The sequence below is a fragment of the Culex quinquefasciatus genome, chromosome 3 (genome assembly GCF_015732765.1).
Source record: "Culex quinquefasciatus strain JHB chromosome 3, VPISU_Cqui_1.0_pri_paternal, whole genome shotgun sequence".
Taxonomy (NCBI): domain Eukaryota; kingdom Metazoa; phylum Arthropoda; class Insecta; order Diptera; family Culicidae; genus Culex; species Culex quinquefasciatus.
Genome location: NC_051863.1, coordinates 104,050,315 through 104,069,379, shown reverse-complemented (window position 1 = coordinate 104,069,379; position 19,065 = coordinate 104,050,315). Strand labels below are relative to the sequence as shown.

Here is a 19,065-nt window from a genome sequence, read left to right as displayed (position 1 = left end):
TCTTAATAAAAAGTTCATTTTTAGAGCAGGATTATAGCCTTACCTCAGTGAGGAAGGCAAAAAGCACAGTTTTGACAATTATTATGTGAACATATAAATATAAAAAAAAATTATAAAACAAGATGAGGTGTCCGGGTTTCGAAGCGTCCGGGAATTCGATGCATTACGTTACGTGTTAGCGTTTGTTTTAGAGCAGTTAAGTTTTATTCTCGGGTTAGTTTTAAAAGGTCCTAAGCGCCAGTTGTAAACATAGCAGTTTATTGATCGGTTCTCGATCAATCAGTATCGTCAAGGAAGTGAGGAGTGATTTAATCTTTACTTCAGTCACCCCTGCATTAAATGAGCAAATTTTTATTTCTGAAATCATAAAAATACAATTTAATTGCAACATCACATAACCTCAATTTTTTAACTTCTCAAACCATCTTGTTAACAATAGAGCTTTATGACGTTTCGCGTACACACACTAGCGCACCATTTGATTTTGCTGGCCGGACAAAATTTAACCTCAATCTTTTTCGTGTACGTACACGCAATACATGCGCACGTAGATAACTCTATTGGCCAGCCGATCGAAATATATCAATGTTATCACCCACTTTATTAAATGGCGCGCATTCTGTTGCTAAAGTAATTTGAAACAAATGTCGCTTGACTCTCCCATTCCATTCAAGTACCTAGAACCGCCACGTTTTGAGTGTTACTCCGATGGACAAAAAAGAACAGAGTGAGGGGTAAAATTTGGAAGGATGCTTGTGATGATTCCGGAAAATAAGGATTAATTGAAGATTAGAAAGGATTGTTTTGGTTGTGGATGTTGTCCCTTTTCTAATGAGCAAATAAATCAAATTAGAATCAAACCCTTCAATAACACTAACCAACAAAAATTGACAAAAAAACTTGAGGGGAAGCATGAAGTTTGAGGTCCTCAGAAACACAAAAATATGTGGGAGCAGCGAACAGCACCAATTATTCTCCATAAAACTTTGAAGAAAACCATTTGGACCTGTCTAAATATTTTTGAGAAATTCAAAGTGCACTTGTTTCTGGGGACCTCAAACTTCATGCTTGCCCTCGAGTTGAGCCTGCGCAGAAATTTTGTTGGTCGGTGTAATCAGCAGGACAGTTCGGACACTAAGAATATTAAATGTTCAACATAAAAGTATTTTGTTGCTATTAAAAAAATAAACCAACAATGTAACAAGTGTCGATTTTGGTCGGTAAAGCGGCATTTTTTTATTAGGACTTCTTTTTTCTACAAATCATATCTTACATTGTTTATAAATAAATTATTACATTTAGCGTAGTTCTCAAAGTAAGAGTATGTAAATCGTGTAGGATAATGTTAAAGTATATACCTATTAGGGTGTTTCATCGAAACAAAAAAGTTCTCAGAATCAGGCAAACCGAGGTTCCCCTAGTAGAGGATACCCATAGGGACTCTCATGCCAAATATCAGCCCATTTGGTTGAGATTTGGCCTGTCCCCAGCGGTTCAAAGTTTACATGTAAATTACTATGGGATTTTTATGCTTTTCGTTCAATCGTTCCTGCAGGTCTGGGGACAACGTGGATTCACTCGGAATAAAGACAGGTGTGTAGGGGATGGTCCAATGAACAAATTTCAGAAGGAATTAGGGTTGTCCATTCTGTCCCCAAGGTGCGCATTGGATCGACGTCCGGTGTCTCCAGAATCAACGATTCACCCTTCAAATGTACGCATTGTCCTAAGTATGCTATGACGGCTAGCTGAAAATTACGACGCCCCATGTCAGACGGTGAACACGTGGCAGAGCATTCACTCAAGTTTTGGCTCAGAAACATTCTTTAAAGTAATAAAATTATAATTTTTGATGTTCCTGTAATAATTTGAACTATTCCAAATAACGTAACATGATGATTTTGTAATAATAATGCAATCGATGCTTCTCCACGTGTTCACCGTCTGACATGGGGCGTCGCGATATTCAGCTAGCCGTCATAGCATAATAAGGACAATGCGTACATTTGAAGGGTGAACCGTTGATTCTTTAGACACCGGACGTCGATCCAATGCGCACCTTGGGGACAGAATGGACAACCCTAATTCCTTCTGAAATTTGTTCATTGGAACATCCCCTACAAACCTGTCTTTATTCCGAGTGAATCCATGTTGTCTCCAGACCTGTACGAACGATTGAACGAAAAGCATAAAAATCCCATAGTAATTTACATGTAAACTTTGAACCGCTGGGGACAGGCCAATTCTCAACCAAATGGGCTGATATTTGGCATGAGAGTCCCTATGGGTATCCTCTACTAGGGGAACCTCGGTTTGCCTGATTCTGAGAACTTTTTTGTTTGGATGAAACACCCTAATACCTATACCTAGTAACTAAAGTAAACATAAACAATTTAATCTGCAAAACATAATAACATTGTAGAAAAAATAATAATTTTTCAAGCAGAGACCATTGGATTTTTAGGATCAGGCCAAACAATTCATATCTATAATAAAAAAAATACTATTTTGTTAATCTCTTTGAGTCACGATGGTTTGTCTTCGATGTTTTTGGTTCGTCGTTTCATTTGATAATAGGCTGTTTATAAAAGCACTCACATAATTAGAGATTCGAGAAAAATTTAACACTTCAATAAACTCTATTGGGTTTACATTACATATATATCGTAATTGGACTCCTGAAACCACTGGAGAAACTTTTTTAATTGTTGTTGCTACGAAACGGCCACCACATCATCGTCCATGCTGCTGCCACAGTAATGTACAGCACGTTATCGGTGCTGAACGAAACAGAGCCAACAGCAGTGATGAGGGCGTCCTCTCGTTTGCTAGACCTGAGTGATTTGCGTGGTGTCGCCTTTCTGAATTCGGCGTCCGGCAGGAGATTCGCCGTCGTCCTCATGCTGGGACACTGGAAGCCATTTATCGAGAAATTTTGGACGGAACAAATAATTAAATGTGCTTCGAAACTGGCGACTCATTGTGCAGTACAGAATGAAGTTGATGGCCGAGTTTATCAGTGCCATCACATCCATGAGGTCCCCTGCGAAGAAAGAGGGAAAATGATTTATTACAGCTGCTTAATACAATAGGGCTAGGTAATTGTATGTACATTGTCATTGATAATTTTAGTTAGCTTTATGAGACCCTGAAGTAACAAGTTAAATATAAAGAGAAATACAAATTTTACTGATGAATCTTTTCGCACTCTTCGGCAAAGGACTCCTTAAAACACAAACTATGAGGTTTTGAAAACAGGCAAAAATCGTCAATGGGCTCAAAACAGTCAATAATCAAAGCGTATTTAGAATTCAAAGTTAAAGCGTCAGATCCTATCTCCACCAAACGAGCTCATATTTGACTCCAAATTTACCTATTTTGTTACATCGTTATACCTATCCTTATTTATAATTATATTTTAAAAACACAATATTTAATATTGAGAGTGGTGAAATCATTTTTCAGTCCTTCGGAAAGTCGTTTCGTGAAGCATTAATGCCAGAAAAGAATTTTAAAATCGAAAAATCGCTTAAAAATTCTTTAAATTTATGTTACCGTCATCAGGGGTGACATTGGGACTGGGATGAGATTTCGTCATACAAATTTCAGCACTACTTAAAAGAGAATGATATCAAATCAGATTTTTCGTCCATAGTTAAAGATTTCTTTGTAAAAGAGGCAAACAATCATGCAAAGTTATGAAACAATTAAAAAATCAATTAAAAAAAAAAATTAAAAGCAAATGTTAAATGTCGGCTTAATGAAAAGAGGTTAGAATTTCGTATGCTGCATAAAATAAACAAAAGTTATTTCTGAATTCTTTTGAATTTTAAACCATATATATTTTTAAAACGAAGAAGTATGTATGACTAACCCAGTTTCAGGTAACAGTTGTAAAAGAATGGTGGGCCCAGAACAGCGCTCAGCAGACCCAGAATGCCTTGTGGAAATTCTGTAATTAGAAAGAGAAGCAATACCGCCAGCAGCATTCGGGTTGTACGATCTGTTTGTTTTTCCTTTTCCATGTTCTTGGAATTCTTTTGTGTTGCACGTCAACCACCCGTCCGTCAACGATTTGTTTCATGCCCTCGACGTTCCGGTTAATTGTTTTCGTCGATGTTTGGCTTCCAACAATGCTCCAACAAGACGCAGGCTGAGAATCGTCAGGGCGATACAGGGTATCAGTTTGATAACGACGCTGTAGATCCAAAAGTTCACATTCTGTAGAGCTGGATTTTTTTCCGCCAGCTCGGAAGGATATGTCCGGTAGAGGGTAACGTTTCTAGCTGATTCATTATTCATTGCCTTGAACGGATTACCGTCGCTTCCTAGCAGATCAAAATATGGTTTTATGCGGAGAGACATGTACAGAGGGATGCCGAGGAGGGGGCAAACCACATAGGAACTAGTGATTGCGAGTAGTGTGTTTGTCATGCCACACCAAATGCGGTTTTTCTGTGGATAAGCCACTGCTATGTATCGCCACACTGCCAGTGTCACCGTGAGCCAGATTGAGATGGTATGACAAATTTGTGCAAATATCGCGTGAAACATGACGTACCAACTCCAGCTGTACGTTAGTCGCTCCTCACGGGAGTAATTGATCGAAGGGGTCATGTACACTGCGTAGGGCACATAATCCAGCATCACTAGTAGGTCGGCCACGGCCAAACCTGTGAGGATGGCGTTGGTCGGAGAACGCATTTCACGTCTTGTCAGCACTACGATATTCAGTGTATTAGCAATACTGCCGAAGATACACACCAACAAGCACACAATCCCGTGGATGTTTGAATAACTGCAATGGTAAGATACAAGGAATACCACGTTACACAAATCTATTCATTTCACTCGGTGTGGTTGGTATATAAATCATAAGAGGTATAGCAGTAAAGGTAATAAATAACACTGTAGTATCAGCGGTAAAAACCATGTGTTAGAAAGAGCATCTTTTTAATGTCAGAGCTTCCCGCAAGAGCAACACATACGGCACAAGACGATTTGCAAGAAAAAAAGAGCAAACCAATGTTGAATGCAGCGAGCTATCTCCGGAACAATGAAATTTATTTTCATTTGGTGTGTGAAAATATTCATTTTCGCTTCTTCTTGGTCAGCAGTAAGTGAATAAACGTTTTATTATGCATGAGAAAAGGGTCTGGTGATTGTTTTTTTTCTTCGCTCACTTTAACTTACTTTTTGCGATATTTTCCAGTACAATGATTACACGGTTATAATAAGGATCCTGGAAAAGCAGGCACTTTACAACACTCTGCTTTTCCACAAGCAAAAGCTTTTGTCCATGTAGTGGTATTGTAGTAGTGATAGTAAACTGATCCTCAAGTCTTTGTACGTGTAATCCCTCCGTACCATCCAGCTTCTAGCAGCACCACTTGAGGAAAGCTTTTACGAATTTGAACCAAAAAATAGAGGATGTCATCCATAGCTAAAAAGAACTGATGTAACGTAAACCGGGGGATCATGGAAGGATCCGGACAGAATCCCTTTTTTGCAAGACAGAGTTGTTATTAGCGTCATAATTTTAACCTTTGTCGCTGCTGCCATGTGTGGTGAAAAAGTTTTTTTCAAGACCGCTTCGCATACGTGAAAAGGGGTGGTCGTTTGCAAATCCCTATTTTTGTTCGTCAAACAACAATACGACCATCAAAATCCAATCAAAGTTCATATCGAAAGAATCCTTTGTGCACGGGAAGTGCGAGTGACTATGGGCCAAAGAACAATGTGCCTATCTTGAATTATGAATAACAGCAAAATTGAACTGTATGAAAAAAAAAGAAAACAAAGTAGACTTCATAGCTGTCGGCCACCATTGCTAGTACCAACCACTAGTGTTTTCCTTTTTATCTACAAGGACTTCGCCGACCTGGGCTCCTAAGTGTATGAAAGTATGGCACGGAGCGACGGCGCCGAATACCCATATGTACACAAAGAATTTTTAGAGCGCCCGCCGCGGGATTCGAACCGGCGACCTCTGGATTGTGAGTCCAGTGCGCGGTCCGATTGATCCACACGGGCGGGAATTGTATGAACCAATAAAAAAAATCAATTTCTTCAACTCAAAGCCAATCCCAAACCCAGTATTTAAACAAATCTATCCAGGTTTTTAAGCGAAAATGGCGTTCGAAAGGTGAACGCCCGAAATGTCAAAATCACGCAGTGCAACCAACATTACGATAAAAGTGTGCCATGGCATGACAGCCACATTTTTTTTTTTCTAATGTTGGTGTTGCTGCGCGATTTTGACATTTCGGACGTTCACCATTCGAACACCATCTTCGCTTAAAAACCTCGATTCGTTAGGCATATACCGTCATCTCGGGTGAATCGGGACTACAGTCTGAATGGGGACAGCAGTGTTTAGAGCACTTAAAGGTTTTAAATTTGGAAATGGATGTACCCATTTTGTTGGTCTGAGTCTGTTCTATCCGAAACCAACAAGAAAAATCAAAATATTGTGCTCTAACATGGTTAAAACTGCTGTCCCAATTCGCCCCATGTGTCCCAATTCATTCCAGTTGTCGGTAAGTGTTGTTTATTTTAAACGGTGGCACGGTGTGTTTTCTAGAACAAACTTTTCAGGAAAAAATAGTAATCACTATTTTTTTAAATACGTCTTATAGGAAATTTTCTCAGCTTTCCAATGTTTCTAAGAGCGAAATGTTTCATCGAGAAATTGCTGAGATATATTTATTTTAAGTTTTTTGTTTTAAATTCCTTTATTATATAGTGTAAACTTTTGAATAACAGTTCCGTAAATTTGTCAAATGATGTGTTCCATGTGCCATTTACTCATCAAAATGTGCAAAATAAGACAAGAAACAACTTTGTAGAAGGATGCAAACCGCTAAACATGCTTTAACTGTGTTTTTTTTTATCTATTCAGAAATTAAAATCATAACACCGTATTAAAATATATTTTCACAAGAATTATTAGATTATTGCAAAATTTTTGTGTGAAATTACAGCTGGCTGCTCTGATTTAACTTGTACAACCGACTTTTTTTTGCAGGTTTGAGACTTTTGATGGTATTATTGGATTTTAATGAATGAATATGATATTTCCTTAAGCAAACATTAACCAGGAACATGGATACAAAACATGATTTAAAATCTAAAATAGACTACACATCAATGTTGCAAGCTTTAAAAGTATTTTTTTTCATGAGTATAAAACAAAAATAAAATTTTATAAAATTGTTTATTGTTGAATTGCATTTTAACCTAGCAACCAAATTCGTGTGTTCCAACTCAGAATGTTTAAACTTCAACAAAAACTACCATTCCTAACTATTTGAACAAATATCAAGGTGTTTTTCCACCCTCAACTTAAAATGTTTTTTTTTTATTTATAAAGAAACTATTTTAATTTTGTTTCCTAATATTGTGTCTTTTTTATAAAAGATTGACCACACCCAAAGGAAAAATATATCTCAAAATCTGCAACATTTGGTGCAGTGGATTTGGTGCAGAAAATGTCATATTTTATAACATTTTTTGCAGCAAACCCCTAGATCATTTTTGCCCGCATGTAAACATTTCAGCGATCTGCAGTTCTCACCAACACATATAACGCTGGCCCGTCCCCGAGCAACACTCCAAAGAGAAGCATATGTTGTAAAGTGTCAAAAAATTGAGCACCTCCAAGATCTTACACATAAGGTGCTTACAATCTCTCCTTCGTCCATAGGATTTGTAAACTGTGTAAACACCTTTCATTTAAACGCTTGGTAAAATTTGAGTGACCAACTGTGAGTGGTAAAGTGCCTAATAGAAAGTAAAGTGCCTAATAGAAAGTGGGGACACGAGAAACTGAGAACCCAGCGTTTTTTTGTCAAAAAATTGAGCACCTCCAAGATCTTACACATAAGGTGCTTACAATCTCTCCTTCGTCCATAGGATTTGTCAACTGTGTAAACACCTTTCATTTAAACGCTTGGTAAAATTTGAGTGACCAACTGTGAGTGGCATTGCATTTTGAGTGCCTTGTCCCCACTTTCTATTAGGCACTTTAGTGAGTGGCATTGCATTTTGAGTGCCTTGTCCCCACTTTCTATTAGGCACTTTAATATGTTGGTGCTCTTTCACTCACTTTTCATCAAGCGTCTATTAAAGGGATTTTTTTGTGAAATACAACCAAAAAGCCGTCGGTAATGTCGATAATTGTCGGTAACGGGCAAAACTGTCATACCCCTATATTGCAAAAAATGCATGAGGACAGTTTTCATGCAGATTCTGATATACTTTCATGCCGCCATTCATCACAATCATGCGACTGCCAGTTGGGTGCAGATTAAACAAAAATAGTCTGATAAACTTAATTATTGTATCGATTTACTAGTAACAATAAATCCTTTACTTTCCACTCCTGCTTGATAACCATGATTCAGTAGCTGAATTATTAGTTAAATATCAAAGTGTACGTGTTACTGAAGAATAAATTAGCTAGAAATAATGTTGACTGATGAAAAGCTTACCTAGTGTGGAAATCATCCAGTCCTTGCCCGCAGTAAACAGACTCGTGGTTTGTCGTCGTCGTTGTTGTCATTGTGCCATTGTCCCCGATCAATCCACCACCGCCGGAAGTCACATCTGTGTCATTCGTCATGCCGCCCTGACCGATCGCAGTCACGTCCATCTTTCCCAGCATCCCCAAACCTTTGGAGTGTGAAAAGTTAGTGGTTCATAATTGAATTCAATTATATACACAGTTCCTGTTTTTTCCCTCCTCCACTAATGTGCAGTTTCTTCTAACATGCGATTTGTTCCTTTGCAGTGTCACGCATTCCAGTACTTTGTGTTGAGTTGTGCAGAGGGATGAAAATTACTATGTACCACCTCTCTCCTATGTACATGTAGATCTAGCCTGAAAAGAAGGGTGGGAAAAAGTGTTTCGTGAAAGAGTAGTGCACTTGCATGAATATAAATTGAGACTGGATCATATTAGCGGAACATATACTTTACGTTCGTAACACACTAAAAATATATATTAAAAAGCTTGTTGAAAAAATGTTTGTTTTTAAATTTGGTTTAAATTTAATAGAGAGAATGTTTCATTTCATCGAAAATTAAGAAATTATTTACTGTGTACAAGTGACACAGAGTCACCGCTAAACAGCAAAAAGACACAAGAGGGAAAAACAGACATCCATAGAACATGGTCGCATATTGAATAAAACTTGAGCTAGGAAATATTCGCTTAAAGATTCCTCCTTTTCTTCATTACACGAAATTTGTTCAATCTCGGTGGCTATTAGGTCGTGATGAGGCTAGCAAGAAGCTATCTGTAATGTTTTATGACCCATGTTGTAGAGATTGACTCGCAGCATGAAATGTGACGATAATGTTACATGCCAGAGCATGTAATATTACATCCGGACACGTCACGCGCTGTTGAACAGTAAATTAATAAAAGCCTTGCAAGGTTTGCGTGCCAGACACGGTTTTTCGATACCACCGAGGTTTTGCAGCAGCTTGGGAAATGCGCATAGGCCGAACAGGAGCCAGCAGGACCAAGAAGAGGTTGTTTTACACAATAATAAGCTTGTGGTTCACCGCAAAGAAGAAACGTGTTCAATGTGTAAATGACATGCCTATAATCTAATATTATTGAGGGACAAAAACAATTAATGTTACAAGTCACATTAACACGTCATCCTACAATGCAAAACTGTGGCATGAATAAAGCGTATAACATTTATTTGATTTTCTTAGACTGGATTTATTTAAATCGTTGATTTTTTTCTATTGAGTAATTATCTATCAACTCACACTACATCGGGAAAAATTGCCCCGACCCCGAGTTAGAAAAAAACACGAAATTATTAAATGAAATTTTTGTTCTAAATGAATAAATGACCCTTCTGAGTCAATGTAGAAAAGTACATTAAATTTCCCTTAAAATGACATGGTCCAAAAAAATCTACAGTTGAGTAACAGAGAATGGCAGAGTTTATAAAATTTTTTTAGTGACTCAGAATCATGTTCTGAGCAAATGTCTGTGTGAATGTGTGTAGGTGAGGGTGCCCAGAAAAAATGACCCCCTGCTCCACAAGCGAAAAACGGTTTTTTTGGGTTATTTTAAGCATCTGTGTAAATTTTGAGCGACATTGGATGAGATTAACCCATTGATACCCGAGCCTAAAGTTAGTGAAAAAATGTTTTTCATACAAAAATGACTTTTTTAAATCGCTAATAACTTTTCAGGATTTGGATTAACAGTTTTGGTATGTTCTACAAAGTGGTAGAGCATTAAATTTCCAATAAGAATCTCACTTTTGGGAATATTTGGATGGAAGTAGCGCATCGTGCAGACCAAACCGTAAGAAACATAAGAGTATCAATGTGTAAATGATGACCGATTTTGCTCATATTTGGCCCAGAGTCTTAAAATAGGTCAAGGAACAGTATTCAGCTTGTGGAGCGAGGTTTTGAAAAAAAGTCACATATTCTGGTCTGCGAACCCTATCAAAAGAATTGAGTAATAAAGTTGATTTGTTAAACATGTTTAGGGAGAATGTTGCTATTTCTAATTAATGTATTGACTTAATGAATGTGAGGAAGGCACCAACCATCACAGGTGAATTAAGTAACGTTTTTCGATTAAAAATACGGTTTCTTTTTATTCTGAGTACGCCATCAAATCGGGCGTCCAATTTTACATAAAAGTCCCTTTGATAGCAAATTTCTATCTTATTACCGTTTCAGGCTGCAAATGATTGAAAAACACATTTTTTCGCATGTTCACAAATGGAAGGGGCAATCATGGTCACTATTTTTTAGAATCAAAAAAACAGAGTTCGGAAAATCACTCACGGGTTACTCAACCATGAGGAAAAACTTAGTTACCTGCGAGTAAATTACTCAACACTCTCGGTGAGTGTGAGGGTTTTGCTCATTTACTCACAAAGTGGGCTATGAGGGCTCATGAGGGCTATTTTCGAGACAAATTTCGGGATGTCAAACTCTACATGGGTGAATTTCTTGCTCATTCAACAGTAGAAAAGTAGTCCTGATGGTAGAGGCGCAGTGCTATCAATTAGAAGTTTTTTTTTATCACAGTGTCTTGTTGTTTATTCGACCGTATCAATAAATTTTTAGGTTAGGTTTGGCTTTCGGTCTGTTTGGGGAATCAAAACACAATTTTTATGTTTTTGTGCCTTACCCAATAAATCTACCCCTAGATTCCTTGAAAAAGGCCCAAAACGAATCGAAACGTCGGATGAAGAAAACATACAAGTGTTTTGATTCCCCAAACAGACCGAAAGCCAAACCTAACCTAAAAATATATCACAGTGGTTCAAATCCTGATTTTTATCTGTTTTTTTCAGCGAGTTTTGTCCTACCGACGGATAGGTCGGAGTTTGTTTAGACTAGGAATGTATCTGCGGGTGGATTTTAACAGCTTTACCAGCAGTGGATGGCCGTGATGCTGAGGTAAGTGGCCACTCCCAGTCGTCGACAGTTGTATAAATGTGTTATGCTGCAGAATCGGGACATCCCGAAGGAGTTGCAGTAGCCGCCGGTGGCTTTGGCTTGGAGGTTCACTGAAAAGCCGATCCAGTGCTTTGGACAGCTTTAGGCTAGGGCCACCGGCATCCGCTGAGGCTGCACTGGCGTGTCCTGGTTCTTAGGTAAGACATATTGGTAGAACTGACAGCGACCGAGAATGGCCACAGTTGCACAGCTGTCGAAGGGTATGGCTGCCAAAATCCACCCGCAGAAGCTGCCCCCGTCTGTGGTTTCCGATTTATCCCGCGGTAGGTCAATCCACAACAGATTTCGACCGGTCGCCCATCTTAAAATTATGAACATAATTGCCCATCCGCCAGCCGCTGGACTTCGACAATCCAAGGTTTACTTTTCAGCAATGAAAAAAAATATACTAGACAGACAAAAAAAAAGTGTATGCCTAATTAATACCAACACAAAACCTAAGGATTTATAGACATTGACGCTACCTCGAATGTGCAACCGATTGATAAAGACGTTTGATTTTGAATTGATAAGTTCATTGATTCTATAAATAACAAACTGTTGGAAACGGCCTACTCACGCCCTCATTTTACTCAAATATGAGTGAATTTACTCAGCCCTCACACTCACGGTGAGTAACGAGAGTGTTTGCTGTGAGGAAGCCTACTCGATTTGTGAGTGTGAGTGGTTTTCTGAACTCTGCAAAAAACTGCAAATATTTCGTTAAAATCAAACTTTCGGGGGCAATATCTTGAAAACGGACCCCTTATCAAAAAAACTGTGAAGTGCTTTTCGTTTGCAAATTCAATTTTACACAAAAAATTGAGGTCAAATTTTTTTTGGTATAACATTTCGATTTTTTCCAAAAATTACTACTTTTTCAAAAAATCATAACTCGGAGACAGATTGACCATACTTCTCTATAGCTCAATGGTTGCGGGCTTTTGTCCCCTAAAACATATCAAAAAATCTCATAAATAAAAAAATACGTATTCTGGGAAATTAAGTTTTTGTGAAAAAAATGTTTTATTTATTTTTTTCCGTGTTTTTTTCTCAAAAGTCCTAAACAATACCTACAACTTTGCCGAAGACACCAAATTGATCAGAAAATTCTGTCAAAAGTTACAGCTGTTCAAACCGTAGCTGGTACGTAAACATTTTTGAATGGACAGCTGCCAAAATTGTATAGAGATTAACCAATGACACAAAATAGCATCTTTGGTCATAGAGAAGGCCCCCACAAAGTTTGAGCTAAATAAAAAATACAAAAATAAAAATGGTCGAAATCGGCCGATTTTGTACAGAATTGCTCCTCACGGCGTCTTTTTCAGGGGGGTAGTATTTTTTGAGACATAGCAAGAAAACTGTCATATACATATGAAAATGTGGAACATCCCCGTTCATTTGCGGGGCGAACGAAAATCTTTGGTCGGGAAAAATCAAAGTTATCCTCATTTGAAGTTTTTGAACTTTTTTCCTATGGGGCGAAATTTCGTCTATTTCAATTTAGTATTGTTATAAGTCTACATGGGTGTGGTACCCAAGTACGGCCCTGACGCCAACATCAGTAGGAACAAACGAGTACAGCCCTGACCGATTAGCGGGAAGCTGTCAAGTGAGGATTAGGGAAGTAAACAACAGCAGAGTCAGTCTGATCTGGAATAGCGTGGCGAGTGGTCGTAAGAGTACCACATTGACGACGAGGAAAAAACAAGTGATTTGTGAAATGTTTTGTTCACAAGAAGAAATAGAGAAAGAAATGTGGTTGTGATTTTTCGTTGGGTAAAAAAAGTATTGCAAGGCTCCGTTGTCCTTGGCCTCTACCCAAGGTTTGGAATCCGAAAAAAAAGTTTAGTGTAACAAGATAACTGTTCAAAGGAGAAGAAGCCGATGATGGGTAAAGGAAAGCCCGAGATAAATTCAGCTTCAATGGTCTTTGCCGATTCTTTGAAGCGTTGTGGGCTCACAAATTTATTGCTGATGGCCGTGTTTAAGTTCGGAGTTTGCGTTCTCGGCCGCGGCAACGATGGGAGTGTTCCTTAATCATATGGGCCGGAATACCAAGGATTGCAACCTAGATCCCTGCAAACTGATGCTGAAGTTCATCAGCTGGAAAACGAGACGGAACGAAAGCGAAAGATCCCTAAGGTAAATTATTACAGCATGACTTGCGAAAGAAAGTGGAGGTCACTTTCGTCCGGCCAGCAAAATTAAAAGTTGTAGTAGTGTGCGTTTGCGAAACGTCATTAAACGCTAGACGACGGATGAAAAATGAAAAAGTTTGTTGGTAGGGTTGTTGTTGTTTATTCGACCATTACGGCAACTTTAACCTAAGTGGTAATTCGCTGCCTTTGGTATGGGTAGTTTGCATAATTGTTCCAAATGGAAAGAGTGTCTGAGACAGGGCCGTGCACAGGATTTTCGAAAGGGGAGGGTTTTCTCGAAAGGGGCGCATGGGGTGCTTGTTTAGATTGCGAAAGGGCGCTAACAGTCAATCTTTAAACTCAATACAGTCGACTCTCTGGTTGTCAATATCCAAGGGACCGTCGAGGAAGAGAATCATCAGTTTACAGAACGATGCAAAATGAAGACTCGATTGAAAATATTTTTTTCTTGATACCCAGCAATGGGAGAGAATCATGGCAACGTCCATCAAACAAAAACAAACTAATGTCAAACACCCTTCAAAGCTTCGTTTCGGCAAGAAAAATGTCTATGCAAGCCATGAGAAAGTGAAATTATTGACAACCGGAAGAGATTTTTAAAGCAAACAGAATCCAAGGGACCGTCGAGGATGAGATCCTTCAAGCAAGGGAAAATATCGAGGAATGAAGATAATTGAAGTATGCAGATTGAAGGGACTGAAGAATTCATCGATAGATGGAGAATTATTGATATCGAGAAGATCGACAGCCAGAGAGTCGACTGTAAATAATACTTTGGTATATTTTACATATATTTTGCTGGTTCGAATCCCGCGGCGGACGCTCTAAAATTCTAAGTGTAAATATGGGTATCCGGCGCCGTCGCTCTGTGCCTTACTCAAACAGGGCGGCGAAGTCCTTGTAGTTAAAAGGAAGACAGTGGTTGGTCTAGTACCGGCCGACAGATATAAAGTCAACTTCGTTTTTTATATATTTTACATTGGTGCAACAGGAGACTACACTTTTTGAATTGGTGCTGCAAATCGTGTTGAATAGCACCATGAAGGGGGGGGCGTTAATTCGAAGTTTGAGCGAATTTGAGATTTTTGCGCAAATGAGAGTTTTGGCGTAAATCGGAAGAGGCATGGGCCGTTCACTTGTGGAGCGTAAGACGGGGTTTTAGGGAAGAAGTGTAGCAGTAATTGCTCAAAACAAGTTTTCATTATTTTTTTTTTTAAATGTTAAGAGTAGTTCTCTACGATTTCGCAAATTTTTTTCACGATTTTTAGCTTTTCATTTTTTTGATTTGGATGAAACTTTGCCATGCACCATGCATTCCATATGTCAAAAGAAGCACAATTGCATAATTCGTTTTTCTATACAAATGTCCATACAATTCTGGGGCCGGTCATATTATTCATCTGGTTTAGGAGATATGATTTTTTTGAAGAAAAAAAAACGTAAAAGTGGACAAAAATTGTTGAAGCAATTTTGTTAACAAAATGTACCGTTTTCAGGTTAAAGCTTATTTTAGGACTGCATGTTCAATTTATTTTGGTTTCTTTTCAAGAAAATTTTGTACAATTTTCTCTCTGAAACTTTCAAATCGAGCAATTTGTTTCTGAGATACAAAATCTCAAAGAAATCAAATCGATGAACTTGATTTTTTCTAATTGTTAACCCTTTGCTGCCCAATTTTTTTTCGATTTTTTTTAAATTTTTCCCTTGTCATTTTGAGCAACTTTTGTTCTACGAAAAAGTTTACGTCTCTTGTTTTTTGTTGTTTTTGTTTCATTTATAGTTTTTATATTTGCATTTATCTTGTTTAGTTGATATTTGTTTTTGGTAGTATTTGGCCTATTCTAGCACCTAATTTGTCATGTTTTTACAGCCAATTTTTCATTATTTTTTTGTATGTTTTTCATTTTTTTTACTCTAGAACAAACCATTATCATTTAAATTGTTAAAAAATGCTTAGAGGTATAGTCTGAAACAATAGAAAAAAAAAGTACAGAAAATATTAGTGAAAAACACAGCCAAGAAAAATTTTCATTTTTTTAAACATTGGTAAAGTCAAATAAAACAAGTCACACGTTCAACCCTACAAAAATCAAATTTTAAGAGTTCACCTTTCCAATGCTTTTTAAAGGTCGAAAATTGGTTAAAAAAAAGATTTTTGGCGAATTATTAGATCGAACCCCACCTAGAGGTGGGGTTGGGTTGTAGCTGGATAAACTGAAAGTGTTCAACTGATCATAACTCGGAAACTACTGGTTTTCAATCGACTTTTCTTTGCATTCCCTATGTCAAAAGAAGCAATTTTGCATCATTTGTTTTTTCCATACAAGTCTCCATACAATTTTGAGGGCTGGAATGGGTATGTAAACGTATGAAATTTTGTATCTTTGGACGGAATTTTCTGAAAATCTCTGAAACTTTCAAATCGAGCAATTTGTTTCTAAGATACACAATTTCAAAGAAATCAAATCTATGAACTTGATTTTTTCTAAGTGTTAACCCTTTGCTGCCCATTTTTTTCGATTTTTTTTTTAATTTTTCCCTTGTCATTTTGAGCAACTTTTGTTCTACGAAAAACTTTACTTCTCTTGTTTTATGTTGTTTTTGTTTAATTTTTAGTTTTTAGATTTGCATTTATCTTGTTTAGTTGATGTTTGTTTTTTGTAGTATTTGGCCTGTTCTAGCACCTAATTTGTGATGTTTTTTACAGCCAATTTTTCATTATTTTTTGTATGTTTTTCATTTTTTTTTACTCTAGAACAAACCATTATCATTTAAATTGTTAAAAAATGCTTAGAGGTATAGTCTGAGACAATAGAAAAAAAGTACCGAAAATATTAGTGAAAAACACAGCCAAGAAAAACAATCATTTTTTAAAACATTAGTAAAGTCACATAAAACAAGTCACACGTTCTACCCTTATTTTTTTTTTTCAAATTTTAAGAATTTTTCTTTCCATTGCTTTTTAAAGGTCGAAATTTTGTTAAAAAATTGATTTTTGGCGAATTATTAGATCGAACCCCGTCTAGAGGTGGGGTTGGATTGTAGCTGGATAAACTGAATGTGTTCAACTGATCATAACTCGGAAACTACTGGTCCGATTTTCAATCGACTTTTCTTTGCATTCCCTATGTTAAAAGAAGCAATTTTGCATCATTTGTTTTTCCATACAAGTCTCCATACAATTTTGAGGGCTGGAATGGGTATGTAAACGTATGAAATTTTGTATCTTTGGACGGAATTTTCTGAAAATCTGAAAAATTAGATATGAAACTTCATTTTTGGGTCCAACATTTGTAACAGATTTTTTGAGTATAAAAAATTTAAAAAAGATAATTTTGAATGTATTTCTATCGATTCCTTGACTTTTCTGAAGAAACGTCCTAGAAAATCGATAAAAAGTAACAAAGTTGATACAGGAAACAAAAATATACTTCGATTTACCCCAGAAAATGTTCCGAAAAGGCACCTCTCTCATAAACAAAATTTAAAAAATGATAAAATAATTAACATATTGAAAAAAATACTATCAACGCCTGAATATCACCATAGAAATGATGAAAATATTTTGAAAATTAGATTTCAAAGAAAGTTTCACATCACGTAAAAAAATAATCAAAAAAAGTTAGCTTAAAAACATAAAAATGATAAAAATTTGCGCCTTGTGATGAAATAATTTTTTAAAATAAAACAATTTGACTACCTTTTTGAAAATAAAATTTCACTGGAGGTGGCCTCATGACAAAATAAAAAAATGAAAAAAGTAGAGCAACATAAAAAAAGATCAAAGATAAATTTTTTAAAAATAGGATTTTACCAGCGGCGTTTTGTTGATAAAATTATTTGACTATCGGCGCTCCTCAAGCTATAAAGACTATTCAAACTTAGTCAAACAAAGTTTGCCAACCGGCGCAAAAAAATTTTGTAGCTGGAACGCTAAACAGAATTTTTATTTTTTTATGTTACCGTACGCCAAACTTTGTTTTGCTCTTAATAAACAGTCTTTATGTTGCTAGAGGGGCGTCGATAGTCAAACTTTTTTTTGTTGAATGTTTTAATTTTGTCATAATAGCGGTTCCAGTAAAATCTTATGTTTAAAATATTTTTATCATTTTTAAGCTGATTTGGGCACCGATTATTCAACTTTTTTTTCAATATTTTTACCAATTTTTTTCCCCACTCATAAGGGCGCCTCCAGTACAACTTACATATGGGTCATTCCATCTGAAGCGGAACAGCATTTGAAAATTACCCTCTCCAATCCTGCTCAAATTTGGCAGGGCTGTTGATACTATCAAAACATGCAAGAATCCCGAATTTCATCCAAATCGGACCACCCCCTCCATTTTTGTACCTCCCCAAAAAATCGACCTTTTGGGGATTTTTGACCAAACCTCCTAGATTCAAATGACGATAACTCAGGAACCACAAATCTTAGAAGGTCGGTCTTAGACTCAATTTTGAAGGAAATTGGGCGTAGAATCCATTTCCGTGGTCAAAATGTCGATTAATTTATTTATTCTACCTGTATTGCGCAATTGAAAACTTTAAACGGCCGTATCTCAAAACACCCCAACTTATTTTTTTTTATTTGACCTCACCATCGTGTTCCCCGGCCAATTTTACATAAGAATCACTTATCGACAGAAATGAATATGTTTCGTTCCAGAGATATCGAATTTTAAAGTTTTGTGTTTTCGAGATTACCTACATCAGCTTCATTCGCCGCATCTGCTAGAAGCACACAGGCGGGCCGATCAATAACTGCTTCTTGAAATAATATTTCATCATAAATAATCTTTACCAAATTGGGCAAAAATTAACTGTATAACACTGTAGGAAACTGAAGTTTAATCGCGAATAATCGCGAAATATCTACTCAAAAAAAAATTAATGAAATGAATTTCTGTGCTAACCCACAGGACAGAGCAATAACGACACACAGTAAAGGGCAGAATTGAATTCCGGCGAAGCGAGCAGGAAAATGCAATTAATCTTGTTAGTAACACTGAACAATAAGCGCACGATACATGATTGAGTAAAAATATGAATTAAAATGAATAAAATTTGTTGATACGTTGTACTTTAGTGAAGGACGATCACAAGGAGTAGGAAAAGGATTTCTGGAAAGTATAAAATTGAAAAATGTAAGCAAATCACAAAGTTTGATCTGCTTCAAAGCGGCTAATTCCCCAAATTTAGTTGCGATGATTTCGACACCGTCCGAACAACAGTGTTTTTTTTTCTTCTATCACGGCTGCTGTCCTCAAGTATGAAGATTTTTTTTAAATTGAATGTACCTTGACCAAAATCATCTTTCAATCAAATGGAGCTGGCTAACAATATAAAAATTGATTTAATATGATCAATCTTTTAAACCATAAATCAGATTTGCCAAATTATGGTAAAGTGT

General features: G+C 36.9%; 1 long non-coding RNA gene and 1 pseudogene across 1 annotated transcript; one reads left to right on the top strand and one right to left on the bottom strand.

The window, feature by feature from the left end:
• Nucleotides 1-1,211: 1,211 nt before the first annotated feature.
• Nucleotides 1,212-8,685, bottom strand: LOC6030955 (annotated as a pseudogene).
• LOC119768813 lies at nt 8,558-9,025 on the top strand. Its single transcript, XR_005278236.1, has 2 exons — nt 8,558-8,689; nt 8,792-9,025. It is a non-coding gene; the product is annotated as an uncharacterized LOC119768813 (long non-coding RNA).
• The last annotated feature ends 10,040 nt before the right edge of the window (nt 9,026-19,065 follow it).